The sequence below is a fragment of the Cervus canadensis genome, chromosome 2 (genome assembly GCF_019320065.1).
Source record: "Cervus canadensis isolate Bull #8, Minnesota chromosome 2, ASM1932006v1, whole genome shotgun sequence".
NCBI classification, from domain to species: Eukaryota; Metazoa; Chordata; class Mammalia; order Artiodactyla; family Cervidae; genus Cervus; species Cervus canadensis.
In genome coordinates, this window is record NC_057387.1 from 43,588,014 (window position 1) to 43,606,496 (window position 18,483).

At 35.6% G+C, this 18,483-nt stretch overlaps 1 protein-coding gene and 1 pseudogene across 2 annotated transcripts in view; one reads left to right on the top strand and one right to left on the bottom strand.

The window, feature by feature from the left end:
- Nucleotides 1-18,483, top strand: part of DPYD (dihydropyrimidine dehydrogenase) — an 882,445-nt gene that overhangs the window by 84,744 nt on the left and 779,218 nt on the right. The window lies entirely within an intron of this gene.
- LOC122437357 lies at nt 3,310-10,365 on the bottom strand (annotated as a pseudogene).

Below are 18,483 nucleotides of genomic sequence, written 5' to 3' on the forward strand. Positions count from 1 at the left end.
ATAGTTGGCCACTGTTTCTACTGTTTCTCCATCTATTTGCCATGAAGTGATGGGACCGGATGCCATGATCTTAGTTTTCTGAATGCTGAGCTTCAAGCCAACTTTTTCACTCTCCTCTTTCACTTTCATCAAGAAGCTCATTAGTTCTTCTTCACTTTTTGCCATAAGAGTGGTGTCATCTGCATATCTGAGGTTATTCATATTTGCCCGGCAATCTTGATTCCAGCTCTGCTTCCTCCAGCCCAGAGTTTCTCATGATGTAGTCTACATATAAGTTAAATAAGCAGGATGACAATATACACCCTTGATGTACTTCCTTTCCTATTTGGAACAAGTCTGTTGTTCATGTCCAGTTCTAACTGTTGCTTCCTGACCTGCATATAGGTTTCTTAAGAGGCAGGTCAGGTGGTCTGGTATTCCCATCTCTTTCAGAATTTTCCACAGTTTAATGTGATCCACACAGTCAAAGGCTTTGGCATAGTCAATAAAGCAGAAATAGACGTTTTTCTGGAACTCTCTTGCTTTTTCGATGATCCAGCAGATGTTGGCATTTTGATCGCTCGTTCCTCTGCTCTTTCTAAAACCAGCTTAAACATCTGGAAGTTCATGGTTCACGTATTGCTGAAGCCCAGCTTGAAGAAGAAGAAGCACTGTAGAAGTGAATAATGTCATAACAGAGAGTTTTAAACTTCATTTTCATAACTAAAATTTTAGTTAACCTTAATTTACTTCATTAATTAATACCTACTTTGGAATTTAAATAACACAGAAAACTGGAAATTTACCATGCATTTAACCATTTGTAAGAGAGGAAAATATTCTATATCAGTTGTAATCGTGTGTGATTTTAATCCGATATTTGGAGTCCTATTTCATTTGTCTGCAGTGTTAGCTTTTCAAACTCAGAATATTCTGTAAGATTCCCTTATAACTTGAAAATTAGATGACTCATTTCCCTTAGACAGCTCAGCTTGTGCAATTTTAGCTGTGGAGAATGAGCTGTCCATTACACTTTATCACCATTCTCTGCTGAATGCATTTGCTCTTTCTTCCTTTCCATTGCTTGTGTTTGTTTATCTAATTTGGATTATTAGCATGCCATAATGGTCTGTAATTTTTCCCCTCAGTCATTTACTTCTCAGGCAGGAAATTTCTTAGTGCTCCTGAGGACAACAAGAACACGTGATTTGTTGTTGTTAAAGGAAAGTCACAAAATTAAAAGTTTGGAGGAGACTCCTGTCTTTAAGAAAAGCTTTTTCAAACATTTCTACAGAATATTTGTCCATATTTTTTTTCCTGTAAATATGCATGGAGATAGAACTGAGCTTGATGATAAATGCAAACATGGCAGTCTTTATATTCATCAAGTTTTTTCCTTTTAAGCTTTAATATAACTATTATAATGCTTTGAGAATTATAGAAGATAATTCTATTCCTATTTGTGGAATGTTGAGTGTGTAGTTCAGGTCCTGATACCATACTTGTAAAGTTCAGAAATGAGTGCTATCAGTTACTACCTAAGAAACTTTAGGCAAGTTATTTAACCCCTTTACAACACTTCCCCAATCTGAGAAAACAAATTTAGTAATGGCTCTTTTAGAGGGAGATGATAGGGTTTTAAAAAATTAAGACATAAAAGAACTTAAAACAATGTCTGGTACAGAACAAAAACTCAGTAAGAGTTAGCTATTAAAGAATTTTTGATAATGTAGAGAATTTTAGGAAATACATAGAACACAGAAAAATGGGATCACTTGAAATCTTAACCCTCAGAAATAAGTTCACAAATATTTTGGTGTGTTGTTTCAGTCTCAGTTATACTTGTAGATTTTTACGAAATATGGGAGTATTTGTTGTTCATTTGCTCAGTCATGTCCAACCCTTTGCAACCCCGTGGACCTCATGAACTGCAGCACACCAGGCTTTAATTCCTTTACCGTCCCCTGGAGCTTGCTCAAAATCATACATATTTAGTCAGTGATGCTATGCAACCATCTCGTCCTCTGTCATCTCCTTCTCCTGCCTTCAGTCTTTTCCAGCATCAGGGTCTTCTCTAATGAGTCAGCTCTTTGCATCAGGTGGCCAAAGTACTGGAGTTTCAGCTTCAGCATCAGTCATTCCAATGAATACTCAGGACTGATTTCCTTTAGGACTGACTGGTTTGATCTCCTTGCAGTCCAAGGGACTCTCAAGAGTTTTCTCCAACACTGCAGTTCAAAAGCATCAATTCTTTGGCGCTCAGCTTTCTTTATAGTCCAACTCTCACATCCATACATGACCACTGGAAAAACTACAGCTTTGACTAGGCGGACCTTTGTCATCAAGGTAATTTCTCTGCTTTTTAATATGTTGTCTAGGTTGTTCATAGGTTTTATTCCAAGGAGCAAGTATCTTTTAACTTCATGCCTGCAGTCACCATCTGCAGTGATTATGGAACCCAAGAAAATAAAGTCTCTCACTGTTTCCATTGTTTCTCCATCTATTTGCCATGAAGTGATGGGACTGGATGCCATGATTTTCGTTTTTTGAATGTTGAGTTTGAAGCCGACTTTTTCATTCTTCTCTTTCACTTTCATCAAGAGGCTCTTTGGTTCCTCTTCACTTTCTGCCATAAGGGTGCTGTCATATTCATATCTGAGGTTATTGATATTTCTCCCAGCAATCTTGATTCCAGCTTGTGCTTCATCCAGCCTGGCATTTCATATGATGTACTCTGCATATAAGTTAAATAAGCAGGGTGACAGTATACAACTTTGACGTACTCCTTTCCCAATTTGGAACCAGTCTGTTGTTCCATGTCCAGTTCTAACTGTTGCTTCTTGACCTGCATACAGATTTCTCAGGAGATGGGTCAAGTGGTCTGGTATTCCCATCTCTTTCAGAATTTTCCACAGTTTGTTTTGATCCACACAGTCAAAAGATTTGGTGTAGTCAATAAAGTAGAAGTAGATGTTTTTCTGGAATTCTCTTGCTTTTTCAATGGACCAACGGATGTTAGCAATTTGATCTCTCGTTCTTCTGCCTTTTCTAAATCCAGCTTGAACATCTGGAAGTTCTTGGTTCACGTGCTGTTGAAGCCTGGCTTGGAGAATTTTGAGCATTACTTTGCTAGGGTGTGAGATGAGTGCAGTTGTGCGGTAGCTTGAGCATTCTTTGGCATTGCCTTTTTTGGGATTGGAATGAAAACTGACCTTTTCCAGTCCTGTGGCCACTGCTGAATTTTCCAGATTTGCTATTGAGTGCATATGTAATTATGCACTTATGTAATTTTTTTAAACAAATGATTATCAATTTATTAAAAAGGTTGATTTAGGCATCGGCAGTGGTGACTCCGACCTTGACTCCTGGCTCAGTACTGATGGGAGTGATCTTCTTGACAGTTTCAGAAGGGCTGTGCAGGTCAATGAGTCACTTGTGGATCCTCATTTGGAACTGAGCCCAAGTCTTAGAACCTTCACCACAAGGAGTTTTCCTTGTAGTTATTCTCAGAGTCTTGGTAGGCATCCGAACTTGTCCTTTCACTTTGAGATTTTTTCCTTCGTGCCTCTGATCAGGTCAGCACACACCTTCTCCAGAGTCTTTGCGCTGTGGCTGGTGAGGGTGATCCTAATCCAGTGAATGGCCACCTCTGGCTCCACAGGAGTCTTACTGGTGTCTTTAAAGGCCGTGGCTGCAACGCAGCTTCCTGACCAACGTGTTTGTGCACGAGAGCAAACAGCGGTGAGTTAGGAGCAGGAGCGGGCCTCAGGGAGCTTCGGTGCAGTGGCGACCATGTCTTCCTCAAAGAGCAATTTTTTTTTTTTCACTGTTTCAGTATACTTTTATTAGCAGTTATTCCATCAAAATTCACATTTACAGGATACAAAAGACTGTCTTAAAAATTCTAAAGTATATGTAATTAGATATATGCAATTACACTCATAGCAAATCTGTTGAGTTTATGTAATTAGGTATATTGAGTAGCAGGACTTTCACAGCCTCATCTTTTTGGATTTGAAATAGCTCAACTGGAATTCCATCACCTCCTTTAGCTTTGCTCGTAATGATACTGCCTAAGGTCCACTTGACTTCAGACTCCAGGACATCTGGCTCTAGGTGAATGATCACAGCATCATAGTTACCTGGGTCATTAAGGTCTTTAAGTTCTTCTGTGTATCCTTGTGACCTCTTCTTAATATCTTCTGCCTCTGTTAGGTCCATACCATTTCTGTCCTATATTGTGCCCATCTTTGCATGAAATGTTTCCTTGGTATCTCTAGTTTTCTTGAAGAGATCTCTAGTCTTTCCCATTCTACTGTTTTGGGGCCAAGAATCTTACAATATTGAGAGAAATTCTTTGGTATTATTGTTCTCCAGTTTGTGGGTCGCCCCCTGGTGGGTATGGGATTTTATTTTAACTTGATTGTGCTCCTTGTGTCATCTTATTGTGGCTTCTTCTTTGTTTTTGTATGTGAAGTATCTTTTTTTTTGTGGGTTCCAAGGTCCTCCTGTTGGTGTTTCTTCAGCAAATAGTTGTGATTTTGGTGTTCTCACAGGAGAATATGAATGCACTTCCTTGTACTCCACCCTTTTGATTGTATGACTTAGCCCAGTTCTGAATTTCAATTAATAAGTTGGAAATATAACACTGATTCTTAGTGATATATCAGTGGTGCAAGTTAGATCTGAGAGTGGCTAACTAAAAGTGATGACTAGGATATTCATTCATCCCTCCCTATTTAGTCATCTTATTTAATTCTACAAGCTAAAAGGTGATTTATCTCTTGTGCAGTATTTTAGAAATCTGTATTTCCTGATGAATATGTGTATTCCAGAAGCACATGATGAATTAGTATTTTAAGAAGTTAAAAAATTACTAAACAAAAATAATTAAAGAGGACAAAGTATTATATGATGATTTTCTTACGCTTTTTAAACAGTGATGCTGAATTAAGTGTTTTCCTGTGTTCATGTTGTAATTCCAGTAAATTACAAACTTCTTACCGTAGTTTAGCAAGTTTCTTTATGATCTGAGCCCTGTCCGCCTCTCCTGTTCTAACCTCTACCGTTAAGCATGATATCAAATGTAAAAGAACACTTTCTTTTATTTGGAATTAGTCAAGTTCATAGCCATCTCAGAATTTTTGCAATTCCTTTTTCCTGTATCATGACCTTAGAAACTAGGCTGTCCCTGGCTATTCTGTTTTTCCTAGGTCCATTTCCCTCACTATCACATTACCATCCTGTCTTTCCCTAAAGTGTTTTAACAGTATATGAGGCTAACAGTATTAAATGGTGACATTTGAAGTGTGTAATTTATCATATTTTAAATAGATATTTTGAGTATATATTTATGTCATTTCTCTCTCTATTAAAATGTAATTTTTACAAAGCCAGAGAGCTAGAACATACAGGGTATACTCTAAAAGAATTATCAATTTATTTCTAATAAATCTATACCAATAAAATATTGGTATATTTTAATATACCAATGTAAATATACCAAATATACCAAATATATGTAAAATACATATAAATGATTTATATATGGAAATGTTATGAAGTGTCTGTTTCAGAGTATTGCTCACTCAGTAGTGAACATTTGACTTTTTAAGGAGAGAAGTGTGGATATAATTTAATCTAATTAATAACTAACCAAGGTAAGCCTGATTATATGCTATGATAAGTGTTTAAAAAAATCAAGTTTCCAGTTCCAACTTAGCTGAGGAAATAAAAGTTCTCATGCAGCAGATGTATTGTTCACTGGGGATTGTCAGAAACTTCCATGAATAATGAATTTGGGAAAGAGGATGGAATTATTCAAATCCACCATGTAATGGCACATGGGTGTCACTTTTTACTTTGTTTTGTTGTCTTAAAATTGTATTCAGTTTACATGTAATCAGCTTGTGCTGAGGAAAATTATTATCCAACTCTACAGAATATACTAAAGGAAAACATATTACTTACTATGAGGGAAAAGAGCTTCTGCCACTAAGTCTGTAAGTTCTAGTGCGTCAAAGTATCACTTTAGTTCCTAAAAGCATCTTAATCAGGCTGTTTGAGAGGGAGTTATTGCTATAGTAAGAAGCTCTAAAGCAATATTTTGTTGATTATGTTCAAAATTGGTTAAATGCATAGAACAGGTTGTCCAGTTTTGAGCCCCACTGCTAAGAAGGAAAGTTGAGAACTAAAGTGGATTCCTGAGATAAGCACATGTGTAAATTGAGAGTTGAAAACAAATCAGAATGATGAAGCAAGGCTAAAGAATTGGATTGTTCAAACTTGAGACTATAAGAGTATGGAGTTAATAACAGTCTTTGAGTGAAGGGTTCTTACAAAAGAAAGATGACTAACTGTTTTCCATCTTTAGTGAGTGCAGAACAAGAGGATAGCGTTTAACAAATATTTATTGAACATTTCCACTGAGTACAGAACAAGAGGATGGGAACTATAAGGGCTTCAGATTAGAACTAAAGAATATCCTAAGAGTGAAGATTTTAATTCCTTGAGAGGTTGTGAGTTTTGTTTTTTTGGAAATTGTTTAAACAATATAGATTTTTACTTTGTAACTACCAATAGTCAGTAGTTTCAATTCAGCAGACATTTATTGCATTTTCAAGGATCTCTCCAGTTCAGTGGTTTCAGCACCAGTCTGTCAATGAATGTTAATAGAATATTGGGCAGATCTTTGTAGAACTAGTAACATATAAGCTACTTAAGACAGTACTAATGACCAGCATGATAATTATGATAATTATAATTCCATGAAATCAGCAAAAGGTATTAATGACATCATTTAGTGGAGAATTACACCAAGTAATTTCTTATATGAATTGTAGGACATGTATAAGTGTATGTATGTAATATATATGTATGTAATATGTGTATAATGTTTAACTGAAGTATTAAGATAATTTGACAATTTAAATATATAGATGTCTTCTAATAGAAATAAATAATAGTGAGAGAGAAAATCATTTGAATTGCAGCATTAGATTTTCCTTAAAAATGTCCATTTGAAAGTTAAGTTCTAAAGTAATTTTTTCATATTTTGCAATTTTAATATAGTCACTGAGAATTTTATTATACTTGTTATTCTATTGATTCAGTTCAGTTCAGTTCAGTCCCTCAGTTGTATCTGACTCTGCGACCCCATGAACTGCAGCACGCCAAGCCTCCCTGTCCATCACCAACTCCTGGAGTTCACCCAAACCCATGTCCAATGAGTCGGTGATGCCATTCAACCATCTCATCCTCTGTCATCCCCTTCTCCTCCTGTCCTCAATCTTTCCCAGCATCAGGGTCTTTTCAAATGGACTAGTTGAATCTCGTTGCAGTCCAAGGGACTCTCAAGAGTCTTCTCCAACACCACAGTTCAAAAGCATCAATTCTTCGGTGCTCAGCTTTCTTTATAGTCCAACTCTTACATCCATACATGAGCACCGGAAAAACCATAACCTCGACTAGACAGACCTTTGTTGACAAAGTAATGTCTCTGCTTTTTAATATGCTATCTAGGTTGGCCATAACTTTCCTTCCAAGGAGTAAGCGTCTTTTAATTTCATGGCTGCAGTCACCATCTGCAGTGATTTTGGAGCCCAGAAAAATATAGTCAGCCACTGTTTCCACTGTTTCCCCATCTGTTTGCCATGAAGTGATGGGACCGGATGCCATGATCTTAGTTTTCTGAATGTTGAGCTTTAAGCCAACTTTCTCACTCTCCTCTTTTACTTTCATCAGGAGACTCTTTTGTTCTTCTTCGCTTTCTGCCACAAGGGTGGTGTCATTTGCATATCTGAGGTTATTATTTCTCCCGGCAATCTTGATTCCAGCTTGTGCTTCATCCAGCCCAGCATTTCTCATGATGTACTCTGCATATAAGTTAAATAAGCAGGGTGACAATATACAGCCTTGATGTACTCCTTTTCGTATTTGGAACCAGTCTGTTGTTCCATGTCCAGTTCTAACTGTTGCTTCCTGACCTGCATACATGTTTCTCAAGAGGCATGTCATGTGGTCTGATATTGTCATCTCTTTCAGAATTTTACACAGTTTATAGTGATCCACACAGTCAAAGGCTTTGGTATAGTCAATAAAGCAGAAATAGATGTTTTTCTGGAACTCTCTTGCTTTTTCGATGATCCAGCGAATGTTGGCAATTTGATCTCTGTTTCCTCTGCCTTTTCTAAAGCCAGCTTGAACATCTGGAAGTTCACGGTTCACATATTGCTGAAGCCTGGCTTGGAGAATTTTGAGCATTGCTTTACTAGCATGTGAGATGAGTGTAATTGTGCGGTAGTTTGAGCATTCTTTGTCATTGCCTTTCTTTGGGATTGGAATGAAAACTGATCTTTTCCAGTCCTGTGGCCACTGCTAGCTTTCCCAAATTTGCTGGCATATGGAGTGCAGCACTTTCACAGCATCATCTTTTAGGATTTGAAAGAGCTTAACTGTAATTCCATCACCTCTAGTAGCTTTGTTCATAGTGACGCTTCCTAAGGCCCACTTGACTTCATATTCTAGGATGTCTGGCTCTAGGTGAGTGATCACACCATCATGATTATCTGGGTAATGAAGATCTTTTTTGCATAGTTCTTCTGTGTATTCTTGCCACCTCTTCTTAATATCTTCTGCTTCTGTTAGGTCCCTACCATTTCTGTCCTTTATTGAGCCCATCTTTGCATGAAATGTTCCCTTGGTATCTCTAATTTTCTTGAAGGGATCTCTAGTCTTTCTCATTCTATTGTTTTCCTCTATTTCTTTGCATTGACCGCTGAGGAAATCTTTCTTATCTCTCCTTGCTATTCTTTGGAACTCTACATTCAAATGGAAATATCTTTCCTTTTCTCCTTTGCTTTTCGCTTCTCTTCTTTTCCAAGCTATTTGTAAGGCCTCATTTTGACTTTTTTGCATTTCTTTTTCTTGGGGATGGTCTTGATCACTGTCTCCTGTGCAATGTCGTGAACCTCTGTCCATAGTTCATCAGGCATTCTGTCTATCAGATCTAGTCCCTTAAATCTGTTTCTCACTCCAATGTATAGTCATAAGGGATTTGATTTAGTTCATACCTATATGGTCTAGTGGTTTTCCTACTTCAATTTAAGTCTGAATTTGGCAATAAGGAGTTCATGGTCTGAACCACAGTCAGCTCCTGTTTTTGTTTTTGCTGACTGTATAGAACTTCTCCATCTTTGGCTGCAAAGTATATAATCAATCTGATTTCAGTGTTGGCCATCTAGTGATATCCATGTGTAGAGTCTTTTCTTGTGTTGTTGGAAGAGGGTGTTTTCTATGACCAGTGCATTCTCCTGGCAAAACTCTATTAGCCTTTGCCCTGCTTCATTCTGTACTCCAAGGCCAAATTTGCCTGTTACTCTAGGTGTTTCTTGCCTTCCTACTTTTGCATTCCAGTACCCTAAAATAAAAAGGACGTCTTTTTTGGGTGCTAGTTCTAGAAGGTCTTGTAGGTCTTCACAGAACCGTTCAACTTCAGCTTCTTCAGCGTTAACTGGTTGTGGCATAGACTTGGATTACCGTGATATCAATGGTTTGCCTGGAAACCAACATAGATCATTCTGTCATTTTTAAGATTGCATCCGAGTACTGCATTTCAGACTCTCTTGTTGACTATGATAGCTACTCCCTTTCTTCTAAGGGATTCCTGCCCAATGTGGTAGATATAATGGCCATCTGAGTTAAATTCACCTATTCCAATCCAGTTTAGTTTGCTGATTTTTAGAATGTTGACATTCACTCTTGCCATCTCCTGTTTGACCACTTCCAATTTGCCTTGATTCATGCACCTAACATTCCAGGTTCCTATGCAATATTGCTCTTTGTAGCATTGGACCTTACTTCTATCACCAGTCACATCCACAACTGGGTGTTGTTTTTGCTTTGGCTCCATCCCTTCATTCTTTCTGGAGTTATTTCTCCACTGATCTCCAGTAGCATATTGGCCACCTACCCACTTGGGGAATTCATCTTTCAGTGTCCTATCTTTTTGCCTTTTCATACTGTTCATGGGGTTCTCAAGGCAAGAATATTGAAGTGGTTTGCCGTTCCCTTCTCCAGGGGACCACATTCTGTCAGACCTCTCCACCATGACCCTTCCATGTTGGGTGGCCCCACATGACATGGCTTAATTTCATTGAGTTAGATAAGGCTGTGGTCCATGTGATCAGATTGGCTGGTTTTCTGTGATTGTGATTTCAGTCTGTCTGCCCTCTGATGCCCTCTCTCAGTGCCTGCTGTCTTGCTGGGGTTTCTCTTACCTTGGACGTGGGGTATTTCTTCACGGCCGCTCCAGCAAAGCACAGCTGCTGCTCCTGACCTTAGAAGTGGGGCATCTCCTCTCTCCTCTCTGCCGCTCCTGCGCCTCATGGCTGCCTAATAGCAGCCAATACTTAATTATTCTAACAAGGATGGCATGATAGCTACTACTCAGTTTATCAATTTTAAATATTAAATATGCTTAATAGAAATATTAGTCCCTCAGACTAATACTTAGTTACTGAGTTGTTTCTGACTCTTTGCGACCCCATGAACTGTAGCCCACCAGGCTCCTCTGTCCTTGGTGATTTTCCAGGCAAGAATACTGGAGTGGATTTCCACGCCCTTCTCCAGGGTATCTTCCCAACCCAGGGATCAAACCCAGGTCTCCCTCATTGCAGGCAGATTCTTTACTATCTGAGCCACCAGGGAAGCCTGCACTAAGAGAAATATTACTTTATAATATTTAAATAATACACTAAAGTATGTATTACTAATAGTCATTTCAAATGAAATTGAGATATGCTTATCATCTTCCCCAGTTTTTAAGAACTGTATCAATAAAGTAGTACTCATCAAAGGAGCTACTGCATACTAGAGAAGGTCTGGCCCTTTAGCCCAGGAAAAAAATCTATGAAGTCTTTCTTTTGTTTAATTTGAATACTTATGCAAATCTAAAACTCTACATATAATGTGATTTTTATTCATTCATTGAGTGCCTGTTATGGTCAGGTACTGTTTAATGCCCTAAGAACACAGCAGAGAACAAAATATAGGAAAATTCCTTCTCTTGTGGAAATTACATTCTAGTTTTAATAAAAGTAACAGCAAGCAAATAAAAAGTAAAATATGTAGTGTGTCACGTTGCTTTAAGATTTGTTCATTTTGACATTAAAATATTTGAATTGCTTATTCCAAGGAACAAATTTTTTTTTCCCCCAGCTATTCCTTTTGGCTAACCAGTAGAATGCTGTTTCAGTGATCTTATCAGTGTTGGGAAGTTAGTGTAATTAAGAGGTACTTATATCACACATTCATTTCATCATTGTGATGATTATTATTCTTTTTCAACATTCTCAGCATTGGCAATTTCAGACAGTTCTGTGGGGAGAGATGCCATCACTTTCTTTTCTTCATTGCTTGCTAGGTACATCCAGATAATCACTAATAAGAGAGATCCAGAATCAAGTCAAAGAGGCCTTGCAGTGCAATATTTCCAGACTGTGCTGATGGAAATTTTGATAAGTGTATTTTCTGATGACAAGTTAAGCCACTTGTGGCTTGTGATGAGATGAAAAGGATAAAAGGGTCACTAATCTTTTGGTCCATCTTCTCTTGTCTCTGTGATAATCTCATAAAAGGACTGATTCAGAGAAATGTGATGATTGATAATGCCATTAATTTGAAAACTGATACTGTAATTTTCATCACATGCAAATTATCTGAGCCTTGCAATCTACATAATCAACACTCTTCATTCAGTTTTCAAATTTCATTTTCGTTGCAGTACTTTGGTTATGTACCATAAATATATATTGTTTTCCTTATAATTTTTTTAAATGAATCATGTCCACACTTGTAAGAGTGTTTAAATAAGCCAAATTTGCAAATGTTCACATCAGAGTGAATAGTGTATTCAAGTCGATTTACCTTATTTCAGTTTTTAACCTCTGATAGAGCAGCATTTTTCCTTCATGAAGAAAAATTCTTGAAGCAACACTTGTCTCCAGTGAAGAGCACCAGAGAAAGCTGGCTATACACATTCTTATCAAAATATGCTATTGCTCCTTCAAGCTTTTAAATGACTAAAACTATTAATAGCTATTTTACTGCTTAAGCCAGTCAAGAAAAAGAAGCAAAGTTTTGGAGGCAAAGTATAAACTGAGAATGAGGCTATAACTCCTCGAACATTCAGAGTGGCATAGCCCAGATGCATATGAATCTTCTTACCTTTCATGGATTTGGCATCACTGTACACACAACCCCATTTATTTTTTCTAATTAATACAATATTTTAAAATAATAATAGAAAAATAAAAGGAGAAAATTCAAATAGTCTTCTGAAATTTTCTTAACTGATTATTTTATCTTTAATGTTTGGAAAATGAACACATCATCATAAATAAAAGGGTGAAGTGGTAAACATGGAAAAATAAGGAAATTAGTGATGTTCATGCTTTCATTCAAGAAAAATACAGTATTTGGCTAATCTCTACTCCCAACTAGTTACTTAGATGTTTTTTGAATATATAATTGTTATGGTTTAAACATAAATAACAAGCCTATTTTCTTCTTCAATGCTTCCTTCTGACCCAAAGCAGATCCAGCCAAAATATTGCAGTGTTGGGCTTCAAAAATTTATTCCCATTTCATCAGACAGTGGGGAGGGATTCTCTTTTCTCTTCTCTGTTATGAATTATTTTAAATACTTTATAATTATCAATGATTATGATTGTTTCCCATGTTATTTCTTTAATGCTATAAAATTTTTTCTAAAAATCCATTTTAGCTTCATCTTATAGATAACTTCATTTTTTTGGTCATTATTTTTAATATTACTTGAAAAACAAGCAACAAATAACAGAGAATGATTGTGTGGAAAAATGTATCCTAACAATCAAATATAAGCAATTATCTGGGAATATGTTTATAACATAAGTGGTGAAGAAAAACGTCAAAGGATACGGATAGGTAATATCTACAAAAGAAAATATAAACAACAAGTAAACACATGAAAAGATGCTCATGTGTCAGGTAAATGTGAAATGATTTCCAGTCTCAAGTTGGGAAACATATAGGAAATTAATAATATCCAGGATTAACAAAGTTTCAGGTAACGACACACTTTCATATACTGCCAGTGAGTTGTGAATTGGTACAAATTTTGGTGAAAAATCTAGTTATGTATATTAAAATGAAAATAAGTCCTAACATTTCCATTATGAAGACATTTATCCCACAATAAGAAAAATTGCCATCATCACTCTTTTACAGTGGTATATATTTGTAGCAATAAGATACCAGGATAAAAGTTACATTTCTCTTATTAATAAAATTATTAAAATTATGAAATATGATGTAGTTTTTGGAATTTTAGAAACATGTTTATTGATCTGGTAGGAGATCTACATATTCATGTTATGTGAAAAAAAAAATTACTGACTTTTTAAAAAGGTGGACTCCATTGAAGAGTACTCTCCACACACAGAAAAAAAACTACAACATCAAGTATAGGTTTCTGTGAGCATGAAAAACTCTATAGAAAGATAGTAATTGTGCTTAAAACGGCTAGTACAGAGAATTACAATAGATGTTAGTATAGGGTTGGAAATTATTAATTTTTATATAACTATTTTAAAAAATTTTACAAGAAGCATATATTACTTTTTCAATTGAACATCTAATTATTAATAACATTTGAAAGTAAAGTAATATTAAACTTAAAGATACAAATTCATTTATGTACAGCATGTTTTTTTATTGAGGAGAATACTGAGAAAGAACTGAGGCATGATAATTGTTAATTCGCTCAGTCATGTCCAACTCTTTCTGAGTCCCTGGACTACCCCACACTAGGCTTCCCTGTCCCTCATTATTCCCTGGAGTTTGCTCAAACTCATGTCCATTGAGTTGATGATGCCATCCAATCATCGTCTGTCGCCCTCCTCCTTTCCTCTATCTTAATAATGTGTATTACTAAACATTTTTAAGGAAGATGTTGATGTATTTTGTGGGAAAGAGTTTTGTCTGTTGGTTGGCTTAATTGATGAAGAAAAAAGCCTGGTATCTAAAGTTATAAATTTATTTTTTAGGAAATTGAATCATGAAATCACTGGTTCTAGCTCCTACATTCTTTGGGCTAGCAATGGTCCTGTTAATCTGATGTGGCTGCAGGGTTTATAAATTTAAATTCAGTAATAATACTCAATTCCCAATGTTTACCAATTAACATTTTTTCCACTTTGAGATTTCATGGAAAGGACATAATATTGAATAACATGGAAAATGTGGCACTATTGGTTCTAGTTTGACTGGCAGAATTTCCAAACATTTTTCCAAGATATCATTCATATAGTTTATGTTCCAGGAAAAGATATCCCCTTTTCATTAGTCTTTCAATACTCACAACTTTCAGCTGCATGACTTTAACTACTATTACATCAAGTCATTTTGGGAAGTTATAGCATTGATGTATTCAGAGAATTTTAACTTTTATGTTTCTAATTCTGAAATGCTTGATATGGTGAGAGATGTACTAAAACAACTCTCTGGTATTAGCCATTAATTAAATATAATGATTACTATCTAAGACTTTGGTTTAGTTCTTAAAACTTCATCTTTTAGTCTCATTTGTTTAATTAAAAAAATTAAAACACACGTGTAATTTGTAGTTATTGGAAGAAAATGAGGGATTTATTTTTCATTTTATACCTTGTGAAATGAAGGTTATATTTTTTACAAAAAAATAGAAAAATCATACACAGACAGATGATAGAAACTTGATACATATTTCAGATACAAAATTACTGTCTTTCATATGTCTCTGGTGTTGAAATAAAAAAGGATATATGACTTAGAATTTCAATTCAACTCTATACCTCTATGTGCCTGTTATCTGCTGTGTTAGAATTTTACCTAATTGGTATTTAAAAAAAAAAAAACTGTTATCACATTCAAGTGCTTAGTTCCTGAGGATGGAATTTATGCTGAATTTATACTTTCCATATTGATCTACTTACTACTGATACTTAAAATTTTAGGACTGGTAATCACTTATTTTCTGGGGAATATAAATTATTTAATCAGTTCCAAACTTTTGAAATAATTGTCTGATGTTTTAGAAACCAGAAACAAAGATTATAATAGGAATTTAGACTATAATATATTGCTGCAAGGATAATTATTAAGGGAAAACACAGCTGACATTTTCTGATTTATGCACACAATCAGAGATGGAGTCCAAGGACTGTGACATAATTATCTTCATGCTAACAATTTTTGTAAATCTCTTGACAGAATTTTAGCTAATTTTAAAATGCCTTCTGAAGATTAGCACTTAAAATTGTTGGGGAAAATAGCACAATTTATTAGCAAGGGTATAATTGTAAACCTTCTAAATACTCATTGTGAATATCATTTAGACAGTAACTCCTGCTTTAGCAGCTGGTATATAAGACACCAGTTTATGGAGTCTTGAAACAACAGAGAGTGGAATCTAATTAAAGAGGATTACATGCCAACGAAAAATTATTAAAAACAGACTAATAGACAATTGTTATGAATTTAGAAGTCTCTGCCAACTTCTCTTTTTGATACAAATTTATGTAAGTAACTGTCAAGTAAAAGCCTTTATTTCTTCAAAACCAAAAGGATGTTAGAAGGTTTTATCTTTGTGACTTAAAAATGATTGCTTTTCTGAATTTTAACTTAATGCAAGAACTTAAATGATTCTATTAATCTTTTCTTACATATTTAAAATGCACATGTGCTTTTAAGGATAAATGATTAGAAATACTGTCTTAGGGTCTTTTGTTTGTTTGTTTGATATCTATCTAGCACCAGGCATTTCGTATCCATAGAGGAATCTTAGCTATATATAAGCAAAACTCAGTTTATCAATTTAGGTGCTGTTTATGGAGACTTATGTAGAATTGGATTGAATATTTTTCTTTGTAATGTTCATTTAAAATTTTTGATGCACTGAAGATTGTTCATTTCCAGCACTTCCATCTACTGAATTTCTCCTTCCTGTTTAATGACTTACTTTGCTCTGATCTCAAGAGGTTTTATTCCAAACAAGAGAATTGAGATAGTTTAAAATGATACATAGGCAGCTTTTAATTATTTGCTAATAGAATTTTAAAGTAACTGGTCCTTGTCAGCACTGGAGAAAAGAGTGTTTACATCTCTTGAGTTTACCTGATGTCCAACTTTACATTTTGTGTTCTCCATATGGTACTGTTATAATACATCATGCTTTACTTTACACAGCCATATGGTCTGTAGATTTTTGTAAACGTCTATAGATTTTGACCAAATTAAACATATTAGAGATTAAATGCTAAACACTGAGAATCATGTGTTTTCTATGTAATTAATTAGTGCATGAATAAGCATATTAGATTCAGTAAATGAGAGCATTATTTACAATTCTTTAAAGTAGATGTTATTTCTAAAAATAATCCTCCATGTGAAAAGCTTAACTATCTAAAATTGTCTTTGAGATGTAGAAAATCACCATTGATTCCAGAATAGTAACAATGGAGTTAATCCACCCCCCCAATACCATCAACCCTGACCTCAGAGTTTTCCTCATCTACCCAGATACACCTGTTTTATTGTGTTCATAGACAGAAGATCACTCACTGCTTCAGAGATAAACTTCACAAGGACAAGGGATTATTTAATTCTAAAGCCTCCAGATTACATAACATGTTTAATTTTGAATAAGCTTATTATTATATACCCCTAAAGGAAATGACAGCCCACTCCAGTATTCTTGCCTGGAGAATCCCATGGACAGAGGAGCCTGGCAGGCTACAGGCCATGGGGTTGCAGCTGTCGGACACAGCTTAGTGACTAAACCATAAACCATTATTGTACATGGGCTTCCCTTTGGCTCAGTGGTAAAGAATCTGCCTGCTAATGCAGGAGACACAAGAGAAGAGAGTTTGATTCCTGGGTTGGGAAGATCCCCTGGAGTAGGAAATGGCAACCCACTCTAGAATTCTTGCCTTGAAAATTCCATGGACAGAGGAACCTGGTAGGCTACAGTCCATGGGATCATGAAGAGTTAGACACAGCTGAGCATGTATGCACACACAGTATCCTGTATAGAACAGCTGTGTGTCTGTGCCTTTCTAGTGGTGGTACTTACTTTAGTGGAGGCATACCAATGTTAGTAAAACTATTAAATAGTTTATTTTCAAGCTTCAACATGACAAAGGTAAATAGTTGTTCGATCATGTGGTTGATCATTTTAATGCAGAGACCTTAAGCTATCCTCTTTGATAACAAATCAGTCAGTATATGTAGCGCTTGGTACTCTGAACTTACTAGTATATGAAATGCTGGGTACTATGAATTTATTAGTATTAAGAAAATGAATTTAATTTTGTCATTTGGTAGAAATACTTTTTATGAAAATTAACTCATAAATATGTAACACTTATAGAACTTTGGGACAGTTCTGATCTTCTTGGAATTAGGTTTTTCCTGTTGGCTTCATGTAGCATATCAGGGATCAAAATATCCTCCAGAAGGGTATTTGAAGGTATACAAAGTTCTGTCATTCATTTGAAGATCACAGCAAGAAACTGCCAAAAAGGAACTAATTCATGGTGAGCCGTGGTCTGCAGGCACTCCAGTGCTAAAGAGGTGTTTAAATATGAATGCACACACTCAAGCTTAGGAGACAAATATGGTGATCATAGCTTCCATTCCTCTGTAGCATTCTGTCTTCCACTGTATCACTGAAGACAGGAAGGTCAGTTTGGCCAAGGAGTTTTGCCACTCATCAAAAAAAAAAAAATTATATAGCCATGCTATTTAGTAAGTATCATAAGTCTGAACTGGTTGAGAGTGCTGGAAATGAACTAGGATTGAGGCAGTGTTTTGAGAAAATGATACAAATGTAGATTATAATTTATAATTCAAATTTTCCCCGCATTTATCTTCTTCTTAGCAGACAGATTCTATAACCACCATCAGTTTCTGGTACATTAAGTTTTTTTCTCGCCTTTTTTTTTTTTGCTTTCTTATTTCACCCCCCACCCCTATTTTAGCAAGTTATTATGCACCTAATTAGAAGTCCTTGTTTTCTTACTATAGTGACTTTCAAATAGTTTTCTTTTTTATTTATGTTTTGGCACCACACAGAACATTTTATTGTGACTTAGGAGCCTATATATTAAAAGTTATCTTACAGAATTCCAAAATCCATCTGGCAGATGAAGACTTGTTTAGGTTAACTCTACTTAAATGTCCATTAGTACAATCATAGGATAAGATAAGTTGCAAACTCAACAAGGGCAGTGTCTATTCATGTCTAGTAACATCACTGGTATGATCTCTTTGTGGAATACAAGAATGCTCTATGCCATCTGTTTTGAAATGAATAATACTTTTGAAAGTCTGATTTCTTTTCATTAGAATCTGTGCTCACTAGCGAACATTGATTTTTATATGCCATTCCATATTGAATTTCCTGAGAGTTAAATTTCACTCCTC